Source organism: Cupressus sempervirens, chromosome 3 (genome assembly GCF_028749045.1).
Source record: "Cupressus sempervirens isolate cs-2001-9-10 chromosome 3, ASM2874904v1, whole genome shotgun sequence".
NCBI lineage: Eukaryota > Viridiplantae > Streptophyta > Pinopsida > Cupressales > Cupressaceae > Cupressus > Cupressus sempervirens.
In genome coordinates this window covers 472,135,599-472,146,931 of record NC_143120.1, presented here as the reverse complement: position 1 = coordinate 472,146,931, position 11,333 = coordinate 472,135,599, and the positions used below count along the sequence as shown (strand labels likewise).

General features: G+C 32.5%; 1 pseudogene; it reads left to right on the top strand.

The window, feature by feature from the left end:
* The first annotated feature begins 692 nt into the window (after positions 1-692).
* LOC149567189 (calcium-transporting ATPase 1, endoplasmic reticulum-type-like) lies at positions 693-3,217 on the top strand (annotated as a pseudogene).
* The last annotated feature ends 8,116 nt before the right edge of the window (positions 3,218-11,333 follow it).

The window sequence follows — 11,333 nt, the reverse complement described above, 5'->3', positions numbered from 1 at the left end:
GGTTATATGAGTGATCTAGGCAAGAGATGACTTGTAATGCACATCTATGTTCTCCCACCCTATGCTCTTACAATCAATCAGGGACTGCTAATATAGAATCAATAGGGCCCTACTATTCTAAAGGATCTTCCTATACCATACCTAACCATACCTCAAAATTATAGGGCTAGGGCTAGGGTCTGCAATCCTAAAAAATTTAATCAACACCCCAAATGAACAATCTATCTTTATTGAAAAAATAGGAATAAAGCCTACCCTACTATTATAAAGTAAAGAAAAATGTGAAGTGCACTTATGAATGACCTCTAAGCAAGGGATGACTATAGCGAGGGGAATAATGAAAGGAAAATACCTCCTTTCTTTGCTAAAGCGTAATGACGTATAAGAAAGAAAAATGATAGATATATATATTATACAATGCATTCTTTGCACTTCAATCATTCAACTAATAACTCAATCCTCTATAGGGTATAGTCCCATAGAGTTTGGTCCTACCTTTCCTTTTCTTCTCTAGCAACTACCGCTTGTGGATCAGCAGACTTCCACCCCATAGAATTTTAGGGCTAGCTACTTTTGGGGTTATAAAAATCTATAAACTTATTATCATGGAAAGATCTTTGTAGTGTTAATTTCAGTTTATATTTATTATAATTTTCATGTCATGTTATTAAATTAGAGTTATTAAATCAGACATGGCTAGTGGTGGACATGTCAGTGACAACTTGATAATTGAGAATGGGATGGTTAAACTCGGTGAGTGCTTATGCCCATATTCTACTATTATTCACTAGATTTTTTTTTTGTATTGAATTCTTTGCAATCATATATTCAACATTGTATTGGAAATCATATGAATTTGCTACATTGTATTGGCTTCTTTGCAATCATATATTCAACTTTTTCAACTTTTTCTCTGTATTTTAGGTTGCCAAGGAAGCATCAGATATGGTCTTGGGTGATGATTATTTCAGCACCAGTGTTGTTGTTGTTGTAGAAGGTCATTCAATCTACAACAATATGAAAGCTTTTATAAGTTAGGAATTTCTTCTTTTAATCATTTGAGATGAATTTTGAAAAGGGAATTCTAATAGCTTCAATAGTTTATGGTAGTTATGGTGGGCATTTCTCCTTTTTATCATATGAGATGAATTTTGAAAAGGGAATTCTAATAGCTTTATAGTTTATGGTAGTTATTTCTTGATTATTTAAGCAATACATTTTTATATAGCTTTGATTAATTTAGACTTTTTTTTAAAAACATATTGTTATGTGAATCTTTTGAGAGAAATGAAATTGAATCTATGACTTATATAGATGGCTCATTTAAAATCATACTAATAGGTGAGCTCTATTAGAGAAGAAAATGTTATTCAAGATGAGCCACCTTAACAAGCCAAAAATCAGCTTGATGTTTCAATTGAACAATGTTTCTCCTAATCTAATACATAACATTATAGTTTAAGACTAATGGAAGAAGATCTATTGATTTACCTGTCATGGTAGATTCAATTGACACATTCTAAGTTTTGGTTTGTATAGGTGGCTCATCTCAAATCATGCTAATAGGTGGGGCCTAGTAGACAATGAAATGCAATATTTTACATGTTTAGATGACTCATTTTAAATCATACTAATAGGTGGACTCTATTAGAGAAACAAATGTGATTTGAAAAGAGCCCCTTAAACAAATTAAATTTTAGAATGTTTTTTAAGCATACCTTTCAATTAGTCTAATACATTGTGTTACAGTTCATGAATAATGGAAGATATATATTGATTTACGATAGGCATATATCTTGATTTTGGTTTAAACAACACACTCTATGTTTTGATTGAATTAGGTTGTTCACCTTAAATCTTGTTAATAAATGGGTTCTACTAAAGACGTTGGTGTCATCTTTGACTTGCTTGGATGGCTATCTTAAATCAAGGGAATGCGAGTAATCATATTTAATGAAAAATATGGCTTAAGATTGACTATAATTGAAACTTTGAATATATTTTGAAAACCCAATCTAATAAATCACATTAGAGTTTAGGAATAATAAAGAGATTTATTGGCACCTATCTCATTTGACACAATTTCTGTAGCTACATGATATCATCAAACATGGGTGAGGTAGCTTCTATATTTATAACTGTTGCTTTAGGCATGCCTGATGCTTTGATACTAGTGCAACTTCTGTGGGTAAATTTGGTGACTGAAGGTCTTCCCATAATAGCTCTTGGATTTAATCCTTTTGACATAGATATCATGTGGAAACCACCTTGAAAAAGCAATGATAGCCTAATCAATGCTTGGGTCTTTTTCCACTATTTGGTATTGATTTTTTTATCACTATGCCAACATTTTGTTATCTTCTCCTTGACTTTGCATTTAAAATCCATTTTTGTGGAACAAATTATAAATTTTTTCAATCCTCCCTTGAACACAAGTCATTGGTTTATATGTGGGGCTTGCAACAGTGGGTATATTTGTGTTGTGGTACACGCATGATTCATTTTTAGGGATTGACTTATCGGCAGATGGCCACACATTGCTAACCTTTTTGCAGCTCACCTCATGGGGTGAATGCCCATCTTGGGAAGGTTTTGAAGTTTCACCATTTTCAGCCAGTGGGAGGATTTTTTCATTTGATCCCAATCCTTGTGATTATTTTTCAAGAGGGAAAGAAAAAGCAACAACTCTTTCCCTCTTTGTACTGGTGGCCATTGAGATGTTCAACTCACTTAATGCTCTATCTGAGAATAATAGTCTACTCACCATGACACCATGGATAAATCCTTGGCTACTACTGGCAATGTATGTTTCCTTTGGGCTCCATGCTATAATCCTTTATGTTCCATTTCTTGCCAACATTTTTAGCATTGTACCCTTGAGCTTTAATGACTGGTGTTTGGTTATTGTAGTTGCATTTCCAGTGATATTGATAGATGAAGCTCTAAAATTAATTGGAAGGAGAATTTCTAGGGTACACCACAAGTACAAAATAGTTTAACGAATAAGGGAGCACTTGTGAATTGTTTTATTTCTTCTTTAGCTACTACTAGTTGGTTGTCGTCATGAATTTGCCAGGTATATTCTATCCACAATAATTTGTGGAGTTCGTGAATAGCTCTATAATGCTTAAGAGGAGACCTAATCCATAACTAATAAGGGGTTTCTAGTAATGATAAGGTGATATAACAAAAATAAAAGATTTTTTAAGCTTTGTAAGGGAAGATTTGAAATGTAATTTTTCATATCTATAAACTTAGTATTATGGAAAGTAGTGTTAGTTTCAATTTATATGTTTATTATAATTTTCATGTCATGTATGTAAAACTTCTTTGTACATGAATTTTATGTTTTAAAATTAATTATTTTCTAATTACATGTGTCATTCTTAATTTTTATAATTTCATAAATTTTGCAACATCTCTTACAAATATGATTTTCTATTAATAAATTTATCTATAAGCTTTTTATGTTAAATAATTGAAATATATCTATTTCTAGTCTAGATGGTATTTCTATGTGTCACAAATCAATTCATCTAATGTCAAGTAAATTGATGTTTCTTTGACACGTGGATTGAAGTGGACCCAATTCCTGATATTATTTTATTATATGTACATCTTGATGAAAATAAATAACAATGTCAACAATTTAAAAGAAATGAAGTTATAAATTAATGAAAGTAATGCTTGATTGGTTACTATTACATTAGAATTTATTTAGGGTAAATGTCTAACTGCTTGTAACTGAATCGTGTTGATGTGCTTTTGATTTACTACAATTCATCTGCTTCTTTTCTATTTAGGTAGCATGCATTTTTTGTGGCCACCTTCATGTTGTCATTAATGTTTGAGCATCTTGTTCTACTCATGAATAGTCGTTGCCCTATTAATTTCTTGACATATTTTTCCATACATTGGTATTGATTTCTACGAAAATGGGAAAATGATGAAGAGCTCTAACTTGTAATACATAGAGAGACTTTCCAAGAAGATGGCAGCTATAATATTTTGGTTGCAGAGCTTTCTAGAAACAAATTTAGCAAGATATTGAGGGAAGTGCAACCGATCTTATAGAGAAGGGGAGAGTTGAAGATCATGGAGTGGAATGCAAATTGGGATAGTCAATAGTCATGATATCTTGGAAAATAACCAAACTGGGATTGATTAATGTAGATGTCTTTCCTTTCATTCCTTTTACTCAAAAATATCAATATTATTGTATGAATAAAAACTCTTTTTTGGGAAATCAAAAGCTCTTAATTGCTACTGTGAATTGACTGTATCAAAAATTTATTGTATTGTTCCCTATTTCATTTTGTAGTGGTCCCATCTTTAGCATTTCATTGTGACAATGCAACTTACCATCTTAGTTTTATTTTATTTTAACTCTCTTTGTGAATTATAAACCACTCTTACATCACTTAGTGAGGAACATGCATGTGAATGCACATTGTGCATGGATTTTATTACCCTTTTTCATTGGATCATTTGTCAACATTGATATTTTTTGGATCCTTATCTCATTAATTTCCACTACTGAACTAGGCATAGTGAAAGTACAATTTTGTAGTATTGTGAAATTGTAACTAATCCTCAAATTCTTGAGTTCCTGTCAAAGGGGGTCTATTGAAACAAATGTCATGCCCAAAATTTTACAAGGAAAGAAAAAAACACAACTAACAGTTTTTTAATTTTTAAAACAAGAGTTAATTTTTGAAGATAAGATACATAATCTATACTTAAACTTGGAGATGTTAAATTTAGTTGATGGGATGATGATCGTTCCACTCGAAATCTGAATTCAAGTTTCCTATGATAGGTTGCTTGGTTGTCTAAAAATGTTTGTAATACTAAGTTAAAATGCTATTTTGGTTATAAACTCTTCACCTTCTGTACTCCTGATTTAGAAACTTCACAATGCATGTGAAATTTAATTTTCGAGTCAATGGTTCTAGGGTATAGCGATGCAAAGATGTTTTATGATTATCCTATATGTTTTTTTTCGAACACAAGTTACCCTACCACAACATACAATGCAACTTCCCATATGTCTTCCATTTTCATTTAGATGAATAAATAGATTCCCCTTGATGAACTTCTTACTTTCCATCTCTCTCTTTTTTCTTTACTTTGATCATTTGATTATGCACTACTAACTACGTCTCCGTTAATATTTATTTGAATTGATTCTTTTTATTTATTTATTTATTTATTATTAATAATATTATTATAATTCTTTTAATTTACTAATTTATCCCTTAAAAAATAGTTTTATGTCCTATATACTTACCTCACCTTTTCCTAAGACTATGCCCATATTTAGTTCTTTACCCAAACTACATACATACATACATACATACATACTTATATATATCATGTACTTACTTAAAACTTTCCCTAAGTCTATACTGCAAGACCACCCATAATAAAACATTTAACTTTAATTAACACACATAAAAAATAAATTAAATTCAAATATCCTAACTACCCCCACTTTCTAAGCTACCCCTTTTGCTAAGTCACTACCTACCTACCCCTGCCCCCTATCTCCTAACTGCCCCCTTTTTCCCTCTCTCTTCCCACATGGGAAAGAGGAGAGGAGGTTGGCATACCAAAAAAAGCACCTCCTATCATTAAAAAACCCCTCTTAAATGAGTAAGGCCACCAAGTTGGGAAAGGGGGGAGGTTTGTCCTCTTCTACCCCCCCCCCCCCCCCCCCCGCGCCCCCCCAACTTGCATTTAAAAAAAAAAAAATCTTTGAAAATAGTCTTGACATGATTGATGGCTAGGTCACCTCCTAGGGGAAGTTAATATAATTTTGTTTTAAAATTTATTAATGACTGGCTGATAGGGTACCTTCTTACAATCATACATCTATCTATCTATCTATCTGTCTCACTAGTGCATTTGAGGTCATTTTGTGACCAAAAATTGCGACCAAGTTTTTAAAATGGGTTGCTTGGTCGCGTTATAAAGCAATTTTTTGTTTTTTTTTAATAACTATCCCGTTTTAGTCACAATTGTAACCAATTATTTTGGTCGAAATTGTGACACACAGGGAAGCATAAAACAAAAAAAAAGGGCAAAACATTTCATTTGGCTTTTGCACGAGGTTCATTTGGCTTTGGTGCGAGCGAGGGTCTCCATCAACATTGGCTCTGCTACAGATCCTTTTCATCTGGCTTTGGCACGAGGGTCTCCATCAACATTGGCGCGAGGGCACGTCTGATCTGGTGTGTTTGATTGTAGAAATTTTGAGGGCACATCTAAAATTTTGAGGAGTTCCATGTGATTCCATTAGACTAATTTATGAAAACCATTGCAATGTGCCTTTAAAATAATGTATTGGGTGCATTTCATTTCTATTTGCATTTGAAATTGCTTTCAAACAGTCTACTGCATTATGCTTTGACATCAGTTGATGGGTTTATGATAGTTTGCATTCTTATTGATTGGTTATTGTATAAAATTAAAGTTGGCTCAATGTTTTGATTTGTATAGGCATAACATTCCACTTATTCTCATTTGTGAAGGAACTCCAACCGATCATAGTACCATTTTTATCACTAACCATTTATATCAGATAGTGATAAAAATGGTCAGTGGGTCATTCAGAACAGCGGCTTTTCAAAGAAACAACTTTTATCTCTGAATTTTTGATATTTTACTTGAATTAGATGGTTTCATAGGCATTTATAGGAAGCCAAACAACATTACATAAATCTTTGAAGAGATTGCTTCTCATAGTATCGGGGAACAAATGAGTTGGGTGGCAGGCCACAACACTCATAGTTGAATTCCATTTACACCGCACATCTTTTTCCAAATCTTTTATTCAACAAGACCACATCACACACCATAATAAAAATGGACCTTCCTGAAACTTATTCAATATCTCAATTAAATAGCCCATGCAAGACATCGTTTAACATCACAGTCAAAATGGTCATCATGTGGTCAATCTTTCAACTTATTACCTATACTACGGGTATGTCTATTGAGGGAATGATTGGAAAATTGCACAGAAAAATGTAAAAAATTGTATAAAACATGGGTGAATACATAAATATTAAAATGGTGAAACTAAGGGTAGAGATTTTGAGAGTCAAAGAGATGTTTAGTGACATGATTAGCTTCCGGCATAGATTAGATTACATAATTAGGGATTAGGATTGTAGTTTGTAACTCTTTTTTGGGGCATCCTTTTTATGATATGCAGTTTATCATCTCATTAGATTCTTCACTCATACTATGCGACTTTCCATGAATTGCCTATTTGGATTATGTTCATGATCTCAACTATTAGGGGAAACTCTGCACACTTTGTCTTCTCTCGATTGTGTAGGGTTCTAGAATTTTGAACACTTTTGATCTCCTTACGGCTTGAAGAGCCTTATCTTTATCAGGTCTTCTTCCTTTGAAATGGATTTCGTCTGAATTGACATTGAGTTTCTTATCAAATGCAATTGGCTACTTTGCATAATTCACACTAATAGAAACAGCAACACCAACTACTTGTTACTCTGCAAGGAAAAAGTGAGCATCTTCTCCACCCCTTTCACAACTTTCATGCAATCTTTTGTGTTTGTTACAAAGTGCACTCCACATTTAATGATTCATCTTGATAGAAGTCCTGTCCTTGGAAAATAACAAGCTTTTTCATTCTTGAATAGGGCTTGACTACTATTCTATTTATCCCAGGAATGCCATGTAAAACTCTTTGCCATATACTGACATATTCAGGCTGTATTGTGTTTTTTAATGGACACTTTTAATGGATTTCTACCAAGTCACTACTTTAAGAATATGCTCTCTTTCGTCAAGATTACTTTCTAGGATAGTTACTAAACTTTTTATGTCAATACTTAAGTTAGAAATATGCTTTCTTGTTCAGCAACACAAAATTTGCCTTGTCTTCATAATTTTTATTATAGTAATATTTACTTTAATATATTTTTATTATAGTAATATATTATAAGAAAAAATTAAATCTTTACAAAAAAAAATTAATACCAAAATATTTCTTATGAAAAAGATATAGGCTAGTGTAAATGTAAAAAAAATTAACTAAATTTTTCAGATGTTAAAACTAGCACATATGTGAATTTAAAAGATTTATTTATATAATCTATTAATATTTTCTTTAAAATTTATCTCGACTCCAAGGAAAAAGCTAAGGAGTGAGCAAACATAAATTTGAGTGGTAAATGGATCCACCTAGGATTCTATTGGAAGCCAAAGTGGATGCCCGTATTGTTGTTCTTTTTACTAAAATAGATTCAAAATTCATAAGCTTGTATTAGATAAAAGGGAAAACTTTATACAAATTTTCAAAAACCCGTGACTGTCAAATACAGAGCCTTTGATCATTTCTGCCATAAACATTCAATAGAAAAATCTCTTGTCCATAAGTTTTGGCTTCCTCACACTTACAGACACCTCAATCTAATTTATATATATGAATTAAGAATCATGAAAATTAATTATAGTTCATAATTTTTGTCTACTTTCTGAGATCTATATAATTCTGATGATGGGTGTGATTTCAAAAATTGATAAAAGCAATTTGAGACAATCAAATTAAATTGTAAATTTTTCATCTTGGAAATCTTAGATTTGAATCTATTGAAACTTAATACATAATAACAAAAACATTTATAACAAAATCTACTTGAGCTTTGAAGACAAGTGGTTCATAGTAAACTGACAAATCCTCAAAATTGAGTATAGAAAGACTTTCAGCCCACTCTCCAGACAGAATCTCTTCCACAATCTCAATCCTCTCCTCTCTTTCCACTTCCACACTTTTACTTGAACTCACATTGAATGCATACCTCACTTGACCTCTTGATTGCCTTCTCTTCCTTTCACACTGAGATACTTGTGTTGGTAATAATGGCAGTGCAGCAAATGCTACACACTTCAATTTCACTGCATTTACTAAAGACATTGGTTGTTCCTCTCTACTTTATTATACTCAATTCAATATCTCTTGCATTTTGACATTTATATAGAAAATTAAATGGGCCATACTGAAATAAATGAAAGCTAAATAGTTTTAGAATTCAGCTTCATTTCGTGCAGATATACATTGAATCTTATCTTATATGTGGGTCCATTTTAAGACACGTGTCTATACATTGGCAAAGATTTGGAATGCCTTGGCACATTCCTCTGAATTATTGTGCAGTGGATAAGATGGACTAAGCTATTGAAAGAGATTGATGGTAAATTCTGTGGACTCTGATTTGCATGAAACAACTGCGTATTACAAGAGGCTTCTACAATGGAGGACAAACTGTTTTTGACTCTTGTAAAACAACTGGATTCTATCATGGAAAGTGGGGAAGCTAAATTTTAGGGGCTTCAAATGAAGCCAAATCTTTGAATGAAGGTCCCAAGGGGCTTCACTTGAAGCCTCCATGCCGATATTGGTGTGGAGGCTTTGAATGAATATTAGGGCTTCATTTGAATCTGACATGCAGACCTCGTTCATACTCCTAATAACCGATCGGAAAAGCTTTTAAATCCAAAATTTTTTCTTTTTTGTCCCATGGTTTCATGTTTGAGTTGGTGGACTAGGGCACTAAGAGGGAAGTCAGTAACATCATACCTTGCATCAGCATCTCCGTCTATGGTGCAGGAGCACCTAACTTTTATGAAGTACAACTCAACAACTGTTTGACAAGCTTTAATAGTTGACATGTAATGGGTGATTGGTGTCAGGCTACTACGTATGCATTAATCCCAGTCTTGAATGCAAAAGAAATTGTGAATTCACTAAATAGGGTCAAACTTATTTTTGTTGATTTAATAGATTTGATTTGAGAATGATGGTCTAATGATTTGAGAGAAAGAGTTGAGAGACAGATGGAGAGAGAGATAATAAAAGTGATAGAAAGACTCCTAGATAATATTCTTGAGGACAATGTGTATTATAGTCCTTACCATGTTTTCCTTTGATCTACCAAAAGGATGGTGGCGTCCTGCAAATGGAATGGCTCTTTCTACCACTTGTATTATCTCTCTCTCCATCTGTCTGTCCATTCTTTCTCTCAAATCATCTGACCAACATTCCCAAATCAAATCTTGACCCTATTTAGTGGATTCACAACATAAACTTCAAATGCTTCTCCTATCAAATATGTAGATTTCACAATAGCTAAGAAACATAATTGTAGGCATCATGGTCACATTTTTTTGGAAACGTAATTGGGTTGTGTACCCAAGCAATGCAAAGCAACTTCCACACCTTCAACTCCAAGTCGAATTCATCTGTAAGAATGATCGCTTGCCAACAGTTGCTGAATACATCTGTAGCTCATGAATACAAGGTTCTCCAACAAATGTATTCAACAACTGTTGGCAAGCGATCTTTCCTAGCTCATGAATACAAGGTCCTCCAACAAATCTATTTAACAGATATTGGCAAGCGATCATTCCTAGATGCTTTTGTTTTATAAGGTTTGTCTCAATCCCAATAGGTTGTAGTTTCATTTTCTAGATGCACTTCATCGCTTGGGTATACAACTCAATTACATTGATTCCAAAAAAATGTGACCATGATGCTTACAATTATATATCTTAGTTGTTGTGTCCTAAGATCCCTTATGACCCTTTACAACCATTTACAATCCCTAAGAATAAATCTTAGAGCTCTTAAAATGTCGTAAAGGGTCATAAGAGACTCCTAGGAGGGGCCATGATGAGCTTCCACCTTCATGTGGCTGACCCTATTAAGTAGAGAATGCTATAGTTTTCACAAAACAAAGAGAAGCTAAATAATTTAAGGTCTTAGCCCATAGACAAATTAAATTAGACTTATTATCCAAAACACATAAAAAACATGCACATAAACATGGTAGGCAATAAATAGAGATAGTTGGAAGAGAATTAAAAAAAAGATTAAGGATTATGTTATTTTAAGAAATATTTAAATAACAATTATAAATTGAGTTAAATCAATAAGTATTCGTTTCTACCTTTTCCAATATAAATTTAAATATTGAATGGTCTCTCCTTTATATCTTAATCCTTCAATACTCATAACTCTTTATTGCATTCATTTTGATCATTCACTAAACTTAATTAAATTATAATTATATTACATGTTATTTTAATTTTTTATATTTTTACTTTTTATTTTTATTATTGAATGTCATGTCAAAAAGGGGACATTATAGTGAGATGCATTACAATATAGAAAAATAACAAGAATATTATTGAAACAAACTGATACAATATTTAGATTATAAAATTAGACTACTGCAACAACACAAATTAACCTAACAGAAAGCATAGAATACCATTCCCACAATGACCGAACATTTACC